Genomic DNA, 21,588 nt, shown 5'->3' on the forward strand with positions numbered 1-21,588 from the left:
AAAAAATAAAAATAAAATAAAATAATGAAATGATTCCTTAAATAGGCTTTCTTTGTATACAATTAGTTAATCTCTTTGTTCATAAAACAGTAAAGTCCTTTTAAAGAACTGCTTAGAAAATCTTTTCTTTGACTTGGTTTTTTAACATATTTCTTTTTTTTTTTTTTTTTTTTTTTTTTTTTTTTTGAGACAGAGTCTCACGCTGTTGCCCAGGCTGGAGTGCAGTGGCGCGATCTCGGCTCACTGCAAGCTCCGCCTCCCGGGTTCCCGCCATTCTCCTGCCTCAGCCTCCTGAGTAGCTGGGACTACAGGCGCCCGCCACCGCGCCCGGCTAATTTTTTGTATTTTTAGTAGAGACGGGGTTTCACTGTGGTCTCGATCTCCTGACCTTGTGATCCGCCCGCCTCGGCCTCCCAAAGTGCTGGGATTACAGGCTTGAGCCACCGCGCCCGGCCTTTTTAACATATTTCTGATGTGTTTTATAAGAGCAGCTTAGCAATGTTGAATAAAAATGGATATGAACTCAGACATAGTGCTTATACTTTTCTTAAAAGGAAGAAGGATTGTGATTTTTCTTTTTTTGGAAATGGAGTCTAGCCCCGTCGTCCAGGCTGGAGTGCAGTGGCACAATCTCGGCTCACTGCAACCTCCGTCTCCCAGGTTCAAACGATTCTCCTGCCTCAGCCTCCCGCATAGCTGGGATTACAGTCGCCTACCACCACACCCGGCTAATTTTTGCATTTTTAGTAGAGATGTGGGTTTCACCATCTTGGTCAGGCTGGTCTCAAACTCCTGACCTCGTGATCCACCCTGCTCGGCCTCCCAAAGTGCTGGGATTACAGGCGTGAACCACCGCCCCGGGCTTTCGTTTTTTTTTTTTTTTGAGACAGGGTGTTGCTCTGTCATCCAGGCTGGAGTGCTGTGATGCAATCATGGCTCACTGCAGCCTTGACCTCCTGAGCTTAAGCGATCCTCCTTCCTCAGCCTCCTGTGTAGCTAAGATTACAGGCATGCACAACCATGCCTGGCTAATTCAGTTTTAGTAGAGACAGGGTCTTGCTGTGTTCCTCAGACTGGTCTCAAACTCCTGGGCTCAAGCAGCAGCCCCTCCTGCCTTGATATTCCAAAGTGCTGGGATTACAGGTGTGAGCCACTATACCTAACCATGATTTTTCTTTGAATATTTAGGAATCCTAATAAAATACACATTAAGGGAAGTTACAAAACAAACAAAACAAGAGAAATCACATTGTGCTTATTATACTTGGAAATTTGTTTGTGTTTTGAGACAGGGTCTGGGTCCACCACCCAGACTGGAGTGTAGTGGCATGATCATAGCTCACTGCAGCCCCAACCCTCCGGGCACAAGTGATCCTCTCACCTCAGCCTCCTGAGTAGCTGGGACTATAGGCATGTGCTGCCACACCCTCCTAATATATATTTTTTATTTTTTGTAGAGGTGAGGTTTTGTTATGTTGCCCAGACTGGTCTGGAACTCCTGGCTCAAGTGATCCTCCCTCCTTGCCTTCCCAAAATGTTGGGATTGCATGCATGAACCACCACATCTGGCCTGTTTGATTATTTAATTTTTTTTTTCTTTTTTTTTAGAGACAGAGTCTCACTCTGTCACCCAGGCTGGAGTGCAGTGGCGCCATCTCGGCTCACTGCAAGCTCCACCTCCCGGGTTCCCGCCATTCTCCTGCCTCAGCCTCCCGAGTACCTGGGACTACAGGCACCCGCCACCACGCCCGGCTAATTTTTTTGTATTTTTTAGTAGAGACGGAGTTTCACCGTGTTAGCCAGGCTGGTCTCGATCTCCTGACCTCGTGATCTGCCCGCCTCGGCCTCCCAAAGTGCTGGGATTACAGGTGTGAGCCACCGCGCCTGGCTTTTTTTGATTGATTGTTTGTTTGTTTGAGATGGAGTCTCACTCTGTCGCCCAGGCTGGAGTGCAGTGGCACCATCTCGGCTCACTGCAAGCTCTGCCTCCCGGGTTCCCGCCATTCTCCTGCCTCAGCCTCCTGAGTAGCTGGGACTATAGGCGCCTGCCACCATGCCCAGCTAATTTTTTGTATTTTTTAGTAGAGACGGAGTTTCACCGTGTTAGCTAGGATGGTCTCGATCTCCTGACCTCATGATCCGCCCACCTCGACCTCACAAAGTGCTGGGATTACAGATGTGAGCCACCGTGCCTGGCTTTTTTTGTTTGTTTGTTTGAGATGGAGTCTCACTCTGTTGCCCAGGCTGGAGTGCAGTGGTGCGATCTCAGCTCACTGCAACCCCCATCTCCCAGATTCAAGTGATTTTCCTGCCTCAGCCTCCCGAGTAGCTGGGGTTATAGGCGCCCACCAGCAAGCCCGGCTAATTTTTGTATTTTTAGTAGAGTTGGGGTTTCACCATGTTGGCCAGGCTGGTCTTGAACTCTTGACCTCATTATCCGCCTGCCTCGGCCTCCCAAAGTGCTGGGATTATAGGCGTGAGCCACCGTGTCCGGCCTATTATTTAGTACTTTTATTTGCTTCCTCTTGCAGAAATGATTTGATTGCTAGACTTATATTCAGCCCTCATTAACCAAATGTGCGGAGCCCTGACTCAGAGCTTTTACACCTATGACTGGTATTGATTTCTTCCTAAGAAGCTTTGCAGTTTGGGTAGTTTGCCTTTAATAATAGTAATACAAAACTTTTAGATTTTATTGCCAATATAAGTTAGGAAAACAATCCAGAGAGTTCCTGTATATGATAATTGTATTTCTGTGGGGTTTTTTTGTAGGTTCAATAACTATTTTATGAGGAGCTAGCTGGGCACGATCGTCCTTTTGCCAGGGTGTGTGGGTCATTTTTTTTTCAAAAGGGAATTATTATTTTTGGTTACAAAAGTAATTGTATTGTGATATCTATAAAGAATACTTCAAACTGAGGAGTTTTTAAATGTGTAGAATACAGAATCTGAGCTTCAGTCTACTGGCAAGATGGAATTTAGGCCGGGTGCAGTGGCTCACACCTGCAATCTTAGCACTTTGGGAAGTGGAGGGGAAGGATCACTTGAGCTCAAGAGTTTGCCACAAGGCTGAGCAATGTAGTGGGACCCTGTCTCTATAAAAAAAATTAAAAATTAGCCTGGTGTGGTGGTATGCGCCTGTGGTCCTAGCTACTTGGGAGGCTGAGGTGGGAGGATCACTTGAGCCTGGGAGGTCAAGGCTGCAGTAAGTCATGGTTGTGCCATTGCACTTCAGCCTGGGTGACAGAGTAAGACACTGTCTCAAAAGAAAAATAAGATGCAGTTTGGAGTGTAAAATAGAGAAGTGTGGAGAGTTTATAGGAGGTGTTTATAGGAATTGGAGAAGCCTGTGAAGAAAGATGGGCTAGAGTGTCAGGGATGACTTTATGGAGCAGGCTAGACCTGAACAGCTTGGTCGAGTATGGGTAGTTGAAGAATATCCTAGGTGAAGGACACTGGGCCAGCTAGACCACGGAAAGTCAGAGGCCCAGATATGCTGCCTTTGGAAGCCTGTTTGTATCAACGTATTGTGGATAAAGAAAGCTCTTATGCCCTGTCTGTCCCCCTAATCTGTGCTGGGAGAAAGAGAGAAAGTAAGAGGGCCCAATCCAGTGTCTGAGAGAGTGATGACCCTTTTTCTCATCCCCAAGGACATGAAAACAAAGATCTCAACAGAGAATTCTATCCATTTTGAACCCTGTAACTAACAGTGAAATCAACCAGGAAAATCCGTGATTTCGATTTCACCTACTTTTCATTTCATGGTATGAATACTATATACCACTAAAAATTAGTACTTTAACTGGCTGCAGTGGATCTTGCCTATAATCTCACCTACTCGGGAGGCTGAGGCAGGAGGATTACTTGAGACTAGGAGTTTGAGGCTGCAGTGAGCATTGATCTTGCCACTATTCTCCAACCTGGGTGGCAAGATCCTTTCTCTTTAAAAAAAAAAAAAAAAAAAAAAATAGGGCTGAGCATGGTGGCTCACGCCTGTAATCCCAGCACTTTGGGAGGCCAAGGCGGGTGTATCACCTGAGGTCAGAAGTTCAAGACCAGCTTAGTCAACATAGTGAAACCCTGTCTCTACTAAATATACAAAAATTAGCCGGGCATGGTGGTGGGTGCCTGTAATCCCAGCCATGGAGGCTGAGGGAGTAGAATCGCGTGGACCTGGGAGGCAGAAGTTGCAGTGAGCCGAGATCGTGCCACTGTACTCCAGCCTGGGCAACAAGAGCGAAACTTTGTCTCAAAAATAATAATAACAACAATAATAAATAAATAGATAAAAATTAGTACTTTACTGCATAAAAGAAAATTGATTTAATATGTATTTACTTTTTTTTTTTTTTTTTGAGATGGAGTTTCACTCTTGTTGCCCAGGCTGGAGTGTAATGGCTCAATCTCAGCTCGTTGCAACCTCCGCCTCCCAGGTTCAAGGGATTTTCCTGCCTCCACCTCCTAAGTAGCTGGGATCACAGGTGCGTGCCACCACATCTGGTTAATTTTTGTATTTTTAGTAGAGATGGGTTTCACCATGTTGGCCAGGGGATCTCAAACTCCTGACCTCAAGGGATCTGCCCACCTTGGCCCCCCAAAGTGCTGGGATTACAGGCATGAACCACCGCGCCTGGCATAAATTTTAAAGTATGATCTCTGTGCCAGGTGCAGTGTCTCAAGCCTGTAATCCCAGCACCCTGGGAGGACAAGGTGGGATGATTACTTGAGGCCAGGAGTTCGAGACCACTCTGGGTAACATAGCAAGACCCTGTCTCTACAAAAAAACTTTTGTGGATTACCTTTAATTTTTTTTTTTTTTTCTTTTTTTGAGATGGAGTCTCTCTCTGTCGCCCAGGCTGGAGTGCAGTGGTGTGATCTTGGCTCACTGCAACCTCTGCCTCCCAGATTCAAGCGATTCTCCTGCTTCAGCCTCCTGAGTAGCTGGGATTACAGGCAGCTGCCACCACGCCCAACTAATTTTTATATTTTTAGTAGAGATGGGGTTTCGCCCTATAGTCCTTGCCACTGCAATATTCTAAGCGTTTGATATTTTTTCCAATAAATTATTTTTGGCTTCAGACAGCCAGGCTTCGTTTCTTTTGCTTGCAACCAAGAACTTTGTCTAATATCACTTCAGTAGTTTTTAAGGTAGACTCCTCAACTAATCCAATGCACCAGAAGAAACGTATACATGTTGAGTCAGAAATTTTTTGTGTGTGTGGAAGAGCTTTTCATTTTATTTATGAAGCAAACTTTAACATTTTTCCTTTTTTTTCCCCCCAAGTCAGGATCTTGCTCTGTCTCCCAGGCTGGAGTACAGTGATGTGATCGTGGCTCACTGCAGCCTCATCCTCTTGGGCACAAGCAGTTCTCCCACCTCAGCTTCCCAGGTAGCTGAGACTACAGGTGTGTGCCACTTCATCTGGCTTTTTGTGTGTGTGTGTGAGAGAGATGAGATCTTGCTGTGTTGCCCAGGCTGGTCTCAAACTTCTGGGATCAAGCAGTCCTCCTGCCTAGACCTCTCAAAGTGCTGGGATTACAGGTGTGAGCCGTTGCACCTGGCCATTTTTCCGCTTTTTGTGGTAAAAATTTCTTCATGCTAAAGTTTGTAAAATTGATTTTAAATGGCAAAAAAGTAATTCAGTCAAATTAGAGCAAATCAGAGCACTGTAACTAACAGTAACCTGAACGCCAGTGTTTTTATAAAATGCTTATCAGCATAGTCATGCTCTCTCCACACTTTTTTTTTTTTTTTTGAGACAGAGTCTCGCTCTGTCACCCAGGCTGCAGTGCAGTGGTGTGATCTTGGCTCACTGCCACCTCCGCCTCCCAGGGTCAAGCAATTCTCATGCCTCAGCTTCCCAAGTAGCTGGGGTTCAGGGGTGCACCACCACACCTGGCTAATTTTTGTATTTTCAGCAGCAGTGGTGTTTTACCACATTTGCCAGGCTGATCTCAAACTCCTGGCCTCAAATGACCTGTCTGTCCCAGCCTCCCAAAGTGCTGGGATTACAGGCATGAGCCAACGTGCCCTGCCCTCTCCACGCTTTTTAAATTCTCTTTTTAGAATTATCCTAAATAGTATTTGAGAATGTGTGAATTCTTAATGTTTTAAATGTTGGGGGTATCAAGAACCAGATTTTTTTAAATGAATTTTTGAAATCCAAGTTTATGAAAACTGTATGATGCTGCTTAAAATACACATATTGTAGTCTCCAAGTACTGTCTTGGTTAACAGGAATTTATTGAGTCTTCACTTTTTGCAAAACATTATTCTTGATGCAGTGATGGTTTTAAAACTGTGGACATGTCCACTGCTCTCCAGGAAGAATGCTTTTCTAAATTGATGAATTAATTAAATTACCATTAGGCATTTCAGTACAGTTGAACAAGTGGCCGCACTATGTGCCTTGGGTGGGATCAGATAGAAAAATTAAAGAGGTGGGACATAAAGTACATGGAGCAGTTAGAAAAAATGTAGGAAAGTCTGTGCTTCTGGAGTGCTTCATTTTGGATGCAGAATACAGAAATAGTCAATCTTGGGCTATAAGAAGTTGATAGGACTTAGGTACAAAGGGGAAAGAGTATGTTAGGAGAAGGGGACCCAGCATGACTGAGGGTGGGAATGAGTTTGTTGCATGCCAGAGACTCTGAGCATATGAACCTGGGTCTGGGATAGTGGTGTGGCAGGGTATCTATGGGGAGTGATAGAGGATGTCAGCTGGCAGGGAGCTAAAGGTATAGAGTCTTGATTTGAGATAATGAGGAGTTTGGGTTTGATCCCACAGTGGGGAACCACAGTTGTCCTTCGAAGGGTTGTGGAAAGGTTTGTGTGAGAGAGGAATGCAGGGTGAACTTAATGGGGGCTACCAGAGGGAATGGTTGGGAGAATGATGTTCTCTTCTGGAAGTGAGAGCCATGGTAGCAGGAGAATGGAATGAAGTAGTGAGTTAAATGACAATGCAATCAAAGGGTGGACAGGTTTGGTAACAGGTGATATGTTAAAGATAAAGGAGGCCATGCATGGTGGCTCATGCCTGTAATCCCAACATTTTGGGAGGCGGAAGCAGGAGAATCACTTGAGGCCAGGAGTTCAAGACCAGCCTGAGTAACATAGGGATACCCCGTCTCTACAAAAATAAAAAAAATTACCTGGGCGTGGTAGTGCATGCGTGTAGTCCCAGTTACTCTAGAGGCTGAGGTGGGAGGATCAGGCTGCAGTAAGTGCCATTGCACTTGAGCCTGGGAGGTCAAGTGGCATGATAGTGCCACTACACTCCAGCCTGGGTGACAGAGTGAGACGCTGTCTCAAAAAAAAGAAAAGAAAAAAAAAAAAGATGAAGGAGCTTATGGTTGAAGATGACTTTTAAATTTTGATCCTGGGTGACAGGAAAAATGGAAATTTAGAAGAGGTTGGTTTCATAGAGAAGATGGAACTTTGGTTTTGTCATATCGAATTTGAGGTGGTGAACTGAATTCAACTGATGATAGTTGGAGATGTGGGACTAGAAGGGGAGTAAGAAGTTAGGACTATAGATACAGTGTGGAGTGTCAGGGACCTTGGAGAGGGAGAATAGAAAGTTAGCACGAGAGAAAGTAACGCAGAAAGCAAAGACCCTGAGCTTTGGGCATCATCACAGTCAAAGAGGCACTATCATAAAAGCGGAGGTGGAAGAACATTTCACAAAGATGTGATGGGTGATAGGTCACACCTAGAGCCGTCAAGTATAATGAAGATGAGATGTAGCAACAGATTTAACGATGACTTTATAAAACTGTTAGAAGGATGGTAAGATGGACATGTGGATTTGGGTTGATTAAATCAGGAAAGAAGCGCATTTTCTTCTGAGATTGGAAGGTGGATAAATGAAAAAATCCAAGAGCCTGAATTATATTGACATGAATTCGAGAAAACTCCTTCCAGATGGATCTATTTTGAGAAGGAAAGAAGTTCACCGTATTTGCTCTTCCAGTCAATATACTGATCTGGTGATTTGAGAGGCAAGAAAAAGTCTAGCAGAGTTACTGTGGTGTGGTCAGGATTGAAGTGATAGTTTTATAAGGGGGTACATTTGGAGGCTGAATGGTATTTATCCTTACACACAATTGTGGGCCTTCTGTGTACAAAGCAGCATGTAGACTCCAAGGAGGATAAACTATGAGCAGGAGAGACTATTTTAGAACTCTGGTAACTTTTTTTTTTTTTTTTAAATTTTTTTTGAGACAGAGTTTTACTCTGTTGCCCAGGCTGGAGTGCAGTGGCAGGATCTCAGCTCACTGCAGTCTCCGCCTCCTGAGTTCAAGCAATTCTCCTGCCTCAGCCTCCCAAGTAGCTCGGATTACAGACGTGCACCATCATGCCTGGCTAATTATTGTATTTTTTAGTAGAGATGGGGTTTCACCATGTTGGTCAGGCTGGTCTCGAACTCCTGACCTCGGGTGATCCCCTGCCTCAGCCAAAGTGCTGGGATTACAGGCGTGAGCCACTGTGCCCGGCCGAACTCTCGTAACTTATAACCTAGTGGGCTCAAAAGGAGATGGAATTTATATTGTTTAAGTTTTGTATATTTCCTTATCCCTTTGCATATAGACACTGGAGAGGGGAAAGAGAACTATAGAGATGTTCCTAGATTGGGGACTGATTCAAGAGCATGGTATAAGGTCAGAGGAATCAGAAAGTAGACTGAGAGTCAGTTGTTTTATTTGTAAAATGTGAATAAATAATACCTAATTCATGAAGTTGTTGTGAGACTTGAATGAGGAAAGTAAAGTGCCTCCCAGATAACATAGTTGGTACTGTAACAAAGGCCAGAACCACAGAAGGAATCGCACTGGCCAAGAAATGATGATGATACACTGAAATGAGTGCTGTAAAAGAACCGTCTCCTAATGCTTTAGGAATGGAAGAGTAGACAAACGCTGGATTGAGAAGTCAGACATAGTGGAAAAGGACTAGATCTGAGTGTTGAAGGATGACTGTAAATTTGCTGCTACTCCAATACAGATTGTGCAGGCATTAAAAAAAAATCAGATGCTGATCATAACAGCGTCACAAAGACAGACTGATATGTGATCTAAAAAATATAAGAACTGAGAAAGGAAGGAAAGATTCGATGCAGTAAGTGGTGCTCTGAATTTACAGTGAAAGGGCTTTTATGGAAAGAGAGGAAGACCTGAAGCTATAGAATCTTTACATTTGTAAACCTGGAAGTAAACATAGACATGATCTATCCAGCCACTTCAGTGAAATAAGGGAACTGAAACCAAAAGAGTGTTGAAATCTGTCTACTGTGATACTTCTGGTAAAATAATAACAAAGATAAAACAATACAAAGATAACACAGTTTTCTTCTGACAGATCCACAAAAGGAGTTAAACAGGTAGAATGCAATAATTTTTTTTTTTTTTTTTTTTTTTTTTTGAGAGGGAGCCTTGCTCCATCACCCAGGCTGGAGTGCAGTGGCGTGATCGCGGCTTGCTGCAACCTCTGCCTCCCGGGTTCAAGTGATTTTCCTGCCTCAGCCTCCTGAGTAGCTGGGACTACAGGTGCATGCCACCACACCCGGCTAATTTTTTGTATTTTTTAAAGTAGAGATGGGGTTTCACCATGTTGGCCAGGCTGGTCTCGAACTCCTGACCTCAGGTGATCTGCCTGCCTTGGCCTCTCAAAGTGCTGGGATTACAGGCATAAGCCACTGCGCCCAGTCAAATAAAAATATATTTCTAAAGCAGACTCCGAGTACCAGTATTTAAAAGAACAAAAGCAGGTGGAATGAAAGGCTGTACCACAATTATAGAAGTGTAATCTATACCAACTTCAGCAGCATCTATTGCTGTTGTCACTGTTAGCTGAAGCTGATCACGAATCCTAGCACCAGTGCATGTGTGTTGTAGGAAGAAGCTGAATTTGTCAGAAACGTGGATATTTTTGGCAAATTTTGAATGCCATAAAATACTTTTTAAGGCAGTTTTAGTAGTCTTCCTTTCGTTATAAAGATGTTCCACATTCACCATAGCAAATTTGGAAAATACCCTCTTTTTAGCCCATTAGGTTATAAGTTACCAGAGTTCTCTCCTGCTCATAGTTTATCCTCTGTGCTGCCTACATGGTGCTTCATACACAGTAGGCCCACAGTTATTTATGAAGATAAATATCATGCAGCCTCTAGTTTCCTCCAAAATGTATGAAGGAAGTTATTCTCTTTAATCATTCTGGCTTTAAATTTTATAACATTGTGTTTAATTTATATACAATTCCTCCCCCCCAACCCATGGGACATTTCTTTGTTGCCCAGGGTGGCCTCGAGCTCCTGAGTTCAAGTGATCCTCCCACCTCAGCCTCCTGAGTAGCTTGGGCTACAGGTTTAGATTATATACAGTTTTTTTTTTGTTTTTTTTTTTTGAGATGGAGTCTCGCGCTGTCGCCCAGGCTGGAGTGCAGTGGCTGGATCTCAGCTCACTGCAAGCTCCGCCTCCCGGGTTTGCGCCATTCTCCTGCCTCAGCCTCCCGAGTAGCTGGGACTACAGGCGCCCGCCACCTCGCCCGGCTAGTTTTTTGTATTTTTTAGTAGAGACGGGGTTTCACTGTGTTAGCCAGGATGGTCTCGATCTCCTGACCTCGTGATCCGCCCATCTCGGCCTCCCAAAGTGCTGGGATTACAGGCTTGAGCCACCGCGCCCGGCCATATACAGTTTTATAATCTGTTTTTTCACATATAATATGCAATTTCTCCTAATTTGAATTCTGTATACACATTTTTAATGGTTACATGCCCATGAAAATGATGAAAGAAGGTACTTAAATGTTCTTCTCTTATTGTAGATGACAGTGTTTATATATATATAAAAAATATATAAAAATATATAAATATATATGTAAATATATATAAATATACATATATGGCTGGGCACGGTGGCTCACACCTATAATCCCAGCACTTTGGGAGGCCAAGGCAGGTGGGTCGCTAAGTCAGGAGATCGAGACCATCCTGGCTAACACGATGAAACCCCGTCCCTACTAAAAATACAAAAAAATATATATATACATATATATATGTGTATATATATGTATATATTTAGTATACATAAATTGTGTGTATATATATTCCAGCCTCCCAAAGTGCTGGGATTACAGCCGTGAGCTACCGCACCTGGCCCAAAGCATTTTCAGTAGCCATAAAGTTGTACTTTAAAGACACAGCAAAGCAGTATTAGACTTTTTTTTTTTCTTTTTTTGAGACGAAGTCTTCCTCTTTTGTCCAGGCTGAAGTGCAGTGGCGCAATCTTGGTTCACTGCAGCCTCTGCCTCCTGGAGTCAAGTGATTCTCCTGCCTCAGCCTCCCGAGTAGCTGGGATTACAGGCATGCACCACCACACCTAGCTAATTTTGTATTTTTACTACAGATGGGGTTTCTCCATGTTGGTTAGGCTAGTTTCGAACTCCTGACCTGAGATGATTCCCCCGCCTCGGCCTCTCAAAGTGCTGGGATTACAGGTGTGAGCCACCACGCCTGGCACAAAGTACACTTAAAAAAAAAAAGTGACACTTGGCCATCAGAGAAATGCAAATCAAAACCACAATGAGATACCATCTCACACCAGTTAGAATGGTGATCATTAAAACGTCAGGAAATAACAGGTACTGCAGAGGATGTGGAGAAATAGGAAGACTTCTACACTGTTGGTGGGACTGTAAACTAGTTCAACCATTGTGGAAGACAGTGTGGTGATTCCTCAAGGATCTAGAACTAGAAATACCATTTGACCCAGCCATCCCATTACTGGGTATATACCCAAAGGATTATAAATCATGCTGCTATAAAGACACATGCACACATATGTTTATTGTGGCACTATTCACAATAGCAAAGACTTGGAATCAACCCAAATGTCCATCCGTGACAGACTGGATTAAGAAAATGTGGCACATATACACCATGGAATACTATGCAGCCATAAAAAAGGATGAGTTCATGTCCTTTGTAGGGACATGGATGAAGCTGAAAACCATCATTCTGAGCAAACTATCGCAAGGACAGAAAACCAAACTGCATGTTCTAACTCATAGGTGGGAATTGAACTATGAGAACACTTGGACCCAGGGTGGGGAACATCACATACCGGGGCCTGTCGTGGGGTGAGGGGAGGGGGGAGGGATAGCATTAGGAGATACACCTAATGTAAATGACAAGTTAATGGATGCAGCACACCAGCATGGCATATGTATACATATGTAGCAAACCTGCACGTTGTGTACATGTGCCCTAGAACTTAAAGTTAATACAAAAAAAAAAGTGACAGCCAACCGTCTTAAAGAATTATAATTCTCCTCTTACCAGTCTTATTTCCCCAGTGCTCAATAAGAATTAGTGTGATTCTCTATTCTTCGAATCAGTGAACCACATAAACAGACTGATATCTCTGATGGTTTCAGAAAGGATCTCGTATAGATTTATTTGCAGTAAGGAATCAAAAACAATTTAGTAGTGATTGTACTTTCCTGTTTCCCATGTTGCATATGCATCTGCTGAGTATGAGACTTGCTATCTTCAAAGCATTTTTTCTTTTTTCTTTTTTGTTTCTTTGAGACGGAGTTTTGCTGTGTCACCAGGCTGGAGTGCAGTGGTGCAGTCTCAGCTCACTGCAACCTCCACATCCCGGGTTCAAGCGATTCTCTGGCCTCAGCCTCCCGAGCAGTTGGGACTACCGCCATGCCACCACGCCCAGCTAATTTTTGTATTTTTAGTAGAGATGGATTTCACCATGTTGGCCAGAATGGTCTCAATCTCTTGACCTCATGACCCGCCTGCCTCGGCCTCCCAAAGTGCTGGGATTACAGGCCTGAGCTACCACACCTGGCCCAGAGCATTTTCAGTAGCCATAAAGTTGCTCTTTAAAGACACAGCAAAGCGGTATTAGACTCTTTTTTTCCTTTTCTTGAGGCAGAGTCTTGCTGTGTTGCTCAGGCTGGAGTGCAGTGGCGCGATCTCGGTTCACTGCAACCTCTGTCTCCTGGGTTCAAGCGATTCTCCTGCCTTAGCCTCCTGAGTAGCTGGGATTACAGGCATGTGCCACCACGCCTGGCTAATTTTTGTATTTTTAGTAGAGACGGGTTTCACCATGTTGGTCATGCTGGTCTTGAACTCCTGACCTCAGGTGATCCACCTGCCTTGGCCTCTCAAAGTGGTGGGATTACAGGTGTGAGCCACCGTGCCCGGCCAGTATTAGACATTTTTAATGCATTGTTTTCTTTGTTGGTGATTGTCATTAACAGTACAACACCTGTAACAAAAACTGTGTTTATGTTTTAGCCAAAGAAAACACGTGAGAATTCACCCAGAGGTGCTGGACTTCACTGGCTTGATGGTCAGCTTAGTCTAAAATTAACACCATTGTTCAACTTGTCAAGTCCTGTCCAGGGAAGGAAGTTGGACATTGGTTTCCCATATTTGGCTCAACCAGTGTGTGACAGACACTGTTGTTTGGCTGACCCCACATCCTGAACCCTCTTTTCGCTAAATACTCATTTCCCAGTTTTCTGTGCAATTAGGAGTGGCTGTCTGACCCAGAAGCAGAAGTTTGCTGAAGAACAGATGTGACTGGCACTATTACTTCTGTCATCTGCCTTGAACGTTGAAGTTGTATGTGGAGTTGTAGCAGCCACTTTGAGGCCATGAGGAGGAATGGGAGAGTGCAAAGATACAGAGTCTGGGCCTTGATGGCATCAAGTGGTCAGACCAGCTCCAGTAGCAGTCTTCCTCAGATTTCTGTTAGTGAGAAAAGTTAAGTTCCTATTTATTTTAGCCAGCATTATGCAGGTTTAGATTCATAGAGCATAGTGGATATGACTTGCAGAATGGTGCCAAGAAGGCAGCAGAAACCATTAGGGCAGGTGCAAATGGTCATAAATGTTCTATGGATAATCTGTTTGGATTTTGAATAATAACTTGCCATATTCTTAAAAATAAATCAAGAAAAATGTAGCGTTTTCTAAATATTATGTTTCGGGGCTTTATTCAAATGTAACTTAAAAAAAATTTGTTTTCGGCCAGGCGTGGTGGCTCATGCCTGTAATCCCAGCACTTTGCGGGGCCGAGGTGGGCGGATCACGAGGTCAGGAGATTGAGACCATCCTGGCTAACACAGTGAAACCCCGTCTCTACTAAAAATACAAAAAATTAGCCGGGCATGGTGGCGGGCGCCTGTAGTCCCAGCTACTCGGGAGGCTGAGGCAGGAGAATGGCGTGAACCCGGGAGGCGGAGCTTGCAGTGAGCCGAGATCGTGCCATCGTGCCACTGCACTCCAGTCTGGGCCACAGAGTGAGACTCTTGTCTCAAAAAAAAAAAAAATTTATTTTCAGGTAATAGACATTATAAACTGCCTCTAGGAAACCTCAGTTTTGTCTCCAAGATTATGAATATTATGTACCTTTCACGAGTGGCATGTGTTAGTCATACCAGGAAGAGGTCAGGATTAGTGTCTCTGGGTCCTTGGAGTTTCTACCAGCCGGTTGCCTAATACTGCCAAGTTTCCTGAGAAGACCCTCCAGGCACCTGCTCTGTTTGTGGCTTATTCAGTTAAAATAAGTTGTAATATTCAGTGGAATTTTAAAAAATCTTTTCATTGTACCGAGGTGACGTGGTAAATGACTTTAGATCAATATGTTGATTTTTCTTAGACAAAGACTTCCCTGTCTTTGATGCTGCCCTCTTAAGCCACACATTGTCACATCATGGTCTTTAATTTCCTTCCAGCACCTATCACTGTTTGACATTATCTTACTTACCTGTTTACAAGACCCCGTCCTTAACTGTGACTTCATCAGAGCAGCTGTCTCCTATGTCTTGCTTACCATTGTAGCCCCATCGCCTAGACAGAAGTCTGACACACGTCTTTTTTTTTTTTTTTTTTTTTTTTTTTTGAGACGGAGTCTCGCTCTGTCGCCCAGGCTGGAGTGCAGTGGCCGGATCTCGGCTCACTGCAAGCTCTGCCTCCCGGGTTTACGCCATTCTCCTGCCTCAGCCTCCCGAGTAGCTGGGACTACAGGCGCCCGCCACCTCGCCCGGCTAGTTTTTTTTGTATTTTTTTTTAGTAGAGACGGGGTTTCACCGTGTTAGCCAGGATGGTCTCGATCTCCTGACCTCGTGATCCGCCCGTCTCGGCCTCCCAAAGTGCTGGGATTACAGGCTTGAGCCACCGCGCCCGGCCCACACATGTCTTAATGTTTGGAATTTTTGCCTTTCAACTGTAAGGCAACTACTGGTTTATTTCATATTTTTAGATTAATTTTATTTCTGAATGATGAAAGAAGAGAGATTTCAGGATGCTTTTTGCAAGTATCCTTTTGTAAATAATGTTGTAGCTATGAGTAACTTAACCCCCAGTAAATAAAAAGTCAAGACAGAGAAAGTCTTCATTATATATTTTTCTTTTATGTAGTCATTTTGGTGAGTTGAATTTAACTCACAGATCTGGTAGAAATCATTTCGAAAGAAATTTGCAGAATTGTATTTATGTTCCTTGTTAACATATATTTCTATACAAGTTTTCCTTCTATATCTTGTGTTCAACCAGTGATCTATTACAGGTACCCAATAAACAGTATAGAACTAAATCAGAATCAGCTAGGCTGCTAAGGGAGTTGAACTGTGAGGAAGCTTCTCAAGATCCACTCCAGAAAACAGACAGTGAATTGCTTATAAAACAGAGCTACTGTTGGGCTGGGCGCGGTGTCTCTTGTCTGTAATCCCAGCGCTTTGGGAGGCCAAGGTGGGCGGATCACGAGGTCAGGAGATCAAGACCATCCTGGCTGACACGGTGAAACCCCGTCTCTACTAAAAATACAAAAAATAATAGCCGAGTGTGGTGGCGGGCACTGTAGTCCCAGCTACTCAGGAGGCTGAGGCAGGAGAATGGCCTGAACCCGGGAGGCAGAGCTTGCAGTGAGCTGAGCTCGCACCACTGCACTCCAGCCTGGGCAACAGAGTGAGACTCCATGTCAAAAATGAAAAACAAAACAAAAAGAGCTACTGTTTCATACATTGATGCTTAAACCTGGGAGTTTGTGAGCTACCAGTTGAAAATTGCTGTCTGAGATTCATCTATACTGTGTTTTTGTTTTTCCCCTGTAGTATGTTTTGATGATATTTAATGACAGCCAAATAAACAAGACTTTCTCTCCACGCCCTAGAGCCCAGAGGATTGTATGCTGCTGCGCTTCTTTGCTTTATGAGGTCTCCTGGCCTGTGCCTTTCCAGATCAGTTATTCCTCCAAGAGTTCAGGTCCCTTCTCAAGCTTGTAAAGAGGCTAGGCCTTCTCAGGCCCCAGCTACTTAGTAGGGAAGAAGGAGAGGGAAAAAGCAACTTGAAGTAGTCCTAATATGAAAACATCTCAAGGAACAAACACCCGAAAACAATATTCTTTATGGAAGATGCAGTTTTCTTTTTTTGAGTTGGAGTCTCACTCTGTTGCCCAGGCTGGAGTGCAGTGGCACAATCTCGGCTCATTGCAACCCCCGCCTCCTGGGTTCAAGTGATTCTTCTGCCTCAGCTTCCCGAGTAGCTGGGACTACAGGTGCAAGCCACCATTCCCGGCTAATTTTTGTATTTTTAGTAGACACGGAGTTTCACCATATTGGCCAATCTGGTCTCGAACTCCTGACCTTGTGATCCGTTTGCCTCGACCTCCAAAGTGCTGGGATTACAGGCGTGAGCCACCGCGCCTGGCCAAGATACAGCTTTTAACCTCTCCATTCTTTTGGCAGTCCCCAGCTTTCCCCACTCCCCAAAATGGTAGCCAGTTTTGCCCGTGGCACAGCTCTTTCTTCTCCATCTTTTCTTCCTTCTAGGGTATGAAGTAATGCTCTGAACTTCCCTTAGAGCAGCAGTGTCCAAATGCAAGGCTAGGAGCAAGTTTTTATTTTATGGTAAAATGAGAAAAAGAAAGCCAATGTATGTATAAGTGCTTTGGAAAGTTGCCACTTTTGTTCTGAAATTAGGTTTGTCCTAGTGTTTTTGGTACTAAAATGTTCCTTATGAACTGGATGGTCATGCTGGATGGTACTTATGTTTAATCTTTTATTTACTTACATTACAAAATATGATAATGGCAACTACTAGTACCTTATTTATTTTTTCTTTATTTTTTTTTTAATGATATGGAGTCTTACTCTTGTCACCCAGGCTAGAGTTCAGTGGTGCAATCTCGGCTCGCTGCAACCTCCACCTTCCAGGTTCAAGCAATTCTCTTGCTTCAGCCTCCCGAGTAGCTGGGATTGCAGGTGCACACCATCACACCTGGCCAATTTTTGTGTTATTAGTAGAGACAGGGTTTCACCATGTTGGCCAGGCTGGTCTCGAACTCCTGACCTCAGATGATCCACCCATCTCAGCTTCCCAAAGTGCTGGGCTTACAGGCGTGAGCCACTGTGCCCGGCCAATTTATTAAAATATTTTTAGGTCGGGCATTGTGGCTCACACCTGTAATCCCAGCATTTTGGGAGGCCGAGGCGGGCGGATTACTTGAGGTCGTCGGGAGTTCGAGACCAGCCTTGCCAACATAGCAAAACCCTGGCTCTACTAAAAATACAAAAATTAGCCAGTTATGTGCTCGCCTGTAATCCAGCTGCTTGGGAGACTGAGGCAGGAGAATCACCTGAACTCGGGAGGCAGAGGTTACAGTGAGCTGAGATTGTGCCACTGGACTCCAGCCTGAGTGACACAGTGAGACTCTGTCTCAAAAAAAAAAATTTTTTTTAAATTGTGGTAAAATATATGTAACATAAAATTTGCACAACTTTAGCTATTTATAAGTGTACAGTTCAGTGGCATTAAGTACATTCCAATTGTTGTGCAGCTATCACTTCTGTCCATCTCAAGAATTTTTTCATCTTCACAAACTGATACTCTATACCTATTAAGCAATAAGTCCCAGCCAGATGTGGTGGCACACCTTACAGTCCTAGCTTCTTGGGAGGCTGAAGTGCAAGGATTGCTTTAGCACAGGAGGTAGAGGCTACAGTGAGCTATGATCATGCCACTGTACTCCAGCCCAGGCAACAGAGTGAGACCCCATCTCTAAAAAACAAAACAGTAAGTTCCCATTCTGGCCTCTTCTGTGCCCCTGGCAACTACCTTCCCTCCTTCCCTCCTTCCCTCCCTTCCCTCCCTTCCCTCCCTTCTGTCCTTCCGTCCTTCCTTCCTTCCTTCCTTCCTTCCTTCCTTCCTTCCTTCCTTCCTTCCTTCTGTCCATCCTTTCTTTCTTCCATACTTCTGTCCTTCCTTCCCTCTCACTCTTTCTGTCTCTCTTTCTCACTCTCTCTCTCTCGCTCTTTCTCTCTCTTTCTTTCTTTCCTCTCTTTTCTTTTCTTTTTTCGACAGGGTCTTGCTCAGTCACCCAGGCTAGAGTGCAGTGGCAAAATCATGACTCACTGCAGCCTCAACCTCCTCAGCTCAAGTAATTTTCCCACCCCAGCCCTCCCCAGCAGCTGGGATTATAGGCATGCATCACCATGCCCAGCTAGTTTTTTTTTTTTTTGGTAGAGATGGGGTCTTGCCATGTTGCCCCGGCTGGTTTTGAACTCCTGGGCTCAAGTGATCTGCTGGCCTTGGTCTCCCAAAGTGCTGGGATTACAGGTGTGAGCCTGACCCATTCTACTTACTTTTTAAAAAATTTTATTTATTTATTTATTTAGACTTTTTGAGACAGAGTCTCGCTCTGACTCCCAGACTGGAGTGCAGTGGCATGATCTCTGCTCAGTGCAACTTCTGCCTTCAGGGCTCAAGCAATTCTCCTGCTTAAGTCTCCTGAGTAACTGGGATTACAGGCTTGCGCCACCACCTCTGGCTATTTTTTTTTTTTTTTTTTTTTTTTTTGAGACGGAGTCTCGCTCTGTCGCCCAGGCTGGAGTGCAGTGGCACGATCTCGGCTCACTGCAAGCTCCGCCTCCCGGGTTCCCGCCATTCTCCTGCCTCAGCCTCCCGAGTAGCTGGGACTACAGGCGCCGCCACCACGCCCGGCTAATTTTTTTGTATTTTTAGTGGAGACGGGGTTTCATTGTGTTAGCCAGGATGGTCTCGATCTGACCTCGTGATCCGCCCGCCTCGGCCTCCCAAAGTGCTGGGATTACAGGCTTGAGCCACCGCGCCCGGCCATGTTTTCTAACTTTTTATAATCATGTTACATGTTTCTTCATTCTTAATGCCCAACATAGGTAGGTAAAAACAGCCCTTGTTACATAATAATTTGACAGCAATAGAAAACACCAGCAGAAAAATTTGTTGCTTAAAACAGAGCATGGTCAGGTTTAGTCTTACTTGAGAGCTTGACACTGCCTGGTTAGTTAGCAACTAGCTTACTTGTTAGCATCTCTGGAACAGAGGAGAAGCAGACGTTGGGCGACAACCATGGTGAAACCCTGTCTCCACTAAAAATACAAAAATTAGCTGAGCTTGGTGGTGGGTGCCTGTAATCCCAGCTACTTGGGAGGCTGAGGCAGGAGAATCGCCTAAACCTGGGAGGCGGAGGTTGCAGTGAGCTGAGATCGCACCACTGCACTCCAGCTTGGGTGACAGAGCGAGACTCTATCTAAAAAAAAAGAAAAAGAAAAAAAAATTACTGCTGGGCACTGATTATGATTATTTCTATTGTGAGGATGATTGTGGGGGTAGAAGGAACTTTTCTGACATATCAGAAGACTGGCTAGCTTAATGTTGAACTGGACATGGGAAAGTTACAAATGTGCAATTACTAAAAATATGTAGTGATCAGAACTCTCACCTAGCCCATGCTTAATATGTCTATTTTGGGCCCTCTTTCTCACTGCCAAGACTCTCTAATCTCTCACAACTGCTGAGTTTGCTGCTTATCCTTAAATGACAAGCCTGCTTCCCTTACTCCCCTTCATGAGTTAGGATAAAAATTCAGTTATTTTTGAGTGCTGAGGTGGATGAGCAGTTAAGTCTGCCCTTTATTTACCTTGGTTATTTGCCATTTCTGCTAATCTCTTTTGCATAGTTACCTGCCTCAAGTGGAAGTGACTAAATGCCAATACTTGTTAACTTGCAAAGGAACCCAAGCAATCTTTTATCCTTCATGAGTTGATACGGATCTGGAGGACCCCCAAGCTCTGCTGCCCTAGAACCCAATAAACTTTGGTGTGGCTGCTAGCATTTTATGCAACCTCTCAGTTCATAAACCAGCTATGAATGTCTGTTAGCTGTTTTGGTTACCCAGCAAAGTAGAGGGGAAGACCACGTCTTGGCTGATTTGAGTGTTGTGCTCAATCGTTAACTGTATATTCTGAGCACATTTTACTAGTCTAAGTTGTTAGAATCCATGTGCCGTATAGAACTGAAGCTACCAAAAGCTTTTATTCAGATGTAAATTCTCAGGACTATCATGAGTGTTAGCTCATGGAAGCTAGTGCTGTAGCTGTCAAATGGAGACAGGTGGTTTATGGAAATAATGGCTTTAGAGTCACGTCTGAAGTTCAGGTCTGAATTATCCTCTAAACCAGTTTCCTCCAGTGTAAAATAGAAATACATCCACTAATACCATCTGATTCCTAGGGTTACTGTGAGAATTTAATTAGGTTATATTTACATGAATAGAACTTGGGGCCGGGCACCGAGACTCACGCCTGTAATCCCAGGACTTTGGGAGACTCAGGTGGGGGAATAACTTGAGGTCAGGAGTTTGAGACCAGCCTGGCCAATATTGTGAAACCTTGTCTTTACTAAAAATGCAAAAATTAGCTGGGCATGGTGGCAGATGCCTGTAATCCCAGATACTCAGGAGGCTGAGGCAGGAGAATCACTTGTTACTAATAATTTTTTGAGTTTAGATTGAACCCTTAGTGATCTGTTGAGGTAATCTAGCATATAATTTAAAAATATTTTTAATCCACGAGCTAGCCCACTAGCTCATACCTGTAATCCCAGCACATTGGGAGGCCAAGGCAGGAGGATCTCTTAAGGCCAGAAGTTTGACACCAGCCTGGGCAATGTAGCAAGACCCCATCTCTACAAAAAATAAAGTTAGCCAGGTGTGGTGGCATGCTCCTGTAGTCCCAGCTGCTCTGGAGGCTGAGGTGGCAGTGAGCTATAATCATGCCACTGCACTCTAGCCTGGGGTACAGAGCAAGACCTTGTCTCTGTGTGTGTGTGTGTGTGTGTGTGTGTGTGTGTGTGTGCGCGCGCGTGTATGTGTGTGTATATATATATAATAAATGTATACTTAGTACTTTTAAAAATAAACTTTACTTTTTAGAGCAGTTTTTGGTTCATAGCAAAATTGAGTATAAAGTACAGAGTTCCCATAGGTCCCTGCCTCCACAGGCAGTCTCCCTCACTATCAGCATCCTGAACACAGTGGTACATTTGTTACAGTCAGTGAGCCCACCAAGACACATGATTATCACCCAAAGCCCATACTTTACATTAGAGTTCTCTCTTGGTGGTGTACTTTCTATGGATTGGACAAACGTATGCACCATTACAGTATCAGACAGAGTAGTTTCACTGCCCTAAAAATTCTCTGTTCTGTCTCTACCCGTTCATCCCTCCCTCTCTGCTCACCCCTAACAACC

At 44.2% G+C, this 21,588-nt stretch overlaps 1 protein-coding gene and 1 long non-coding RNA gene across 4 annotated transcripts in view; both read left to right on the forward strand.

Annotated features, from left to right (window-relative positions):
• Positions 1–21,588, forward strand: part of NUDT3 (nudix hydrolase 3) — a 112,409-nt gene that overhangs the window by 10,438 nt on the left and 80,383 nt on the right.
• LOC144340418 (uncharacterized) lies at positions 734–7,340 on the forward strand. Its single transcript, XR_013416525.1, has 3 exons — positions 734–1,318; positions 5,796–6,619; positions 7,202–7,340. It is a non-coding gene; the product is annotated as an uncharacterized LOC144340418 (long non-coding RNA).

The sequence above is a fragment of the Macaca mulatta genome, chromosome 4, assembly GCF_049350105.2.
Source record: "Macaca mulatta isolate MMU2019108-1 chromosome 4, T2T-MMU8v2.0, whole genome shotgun sequence".
NCBI lineage: Eukaryota > Metazoa > Chordata > Mammalia > Primates > Cercopithecidae > Macaca > Macaca mulatta.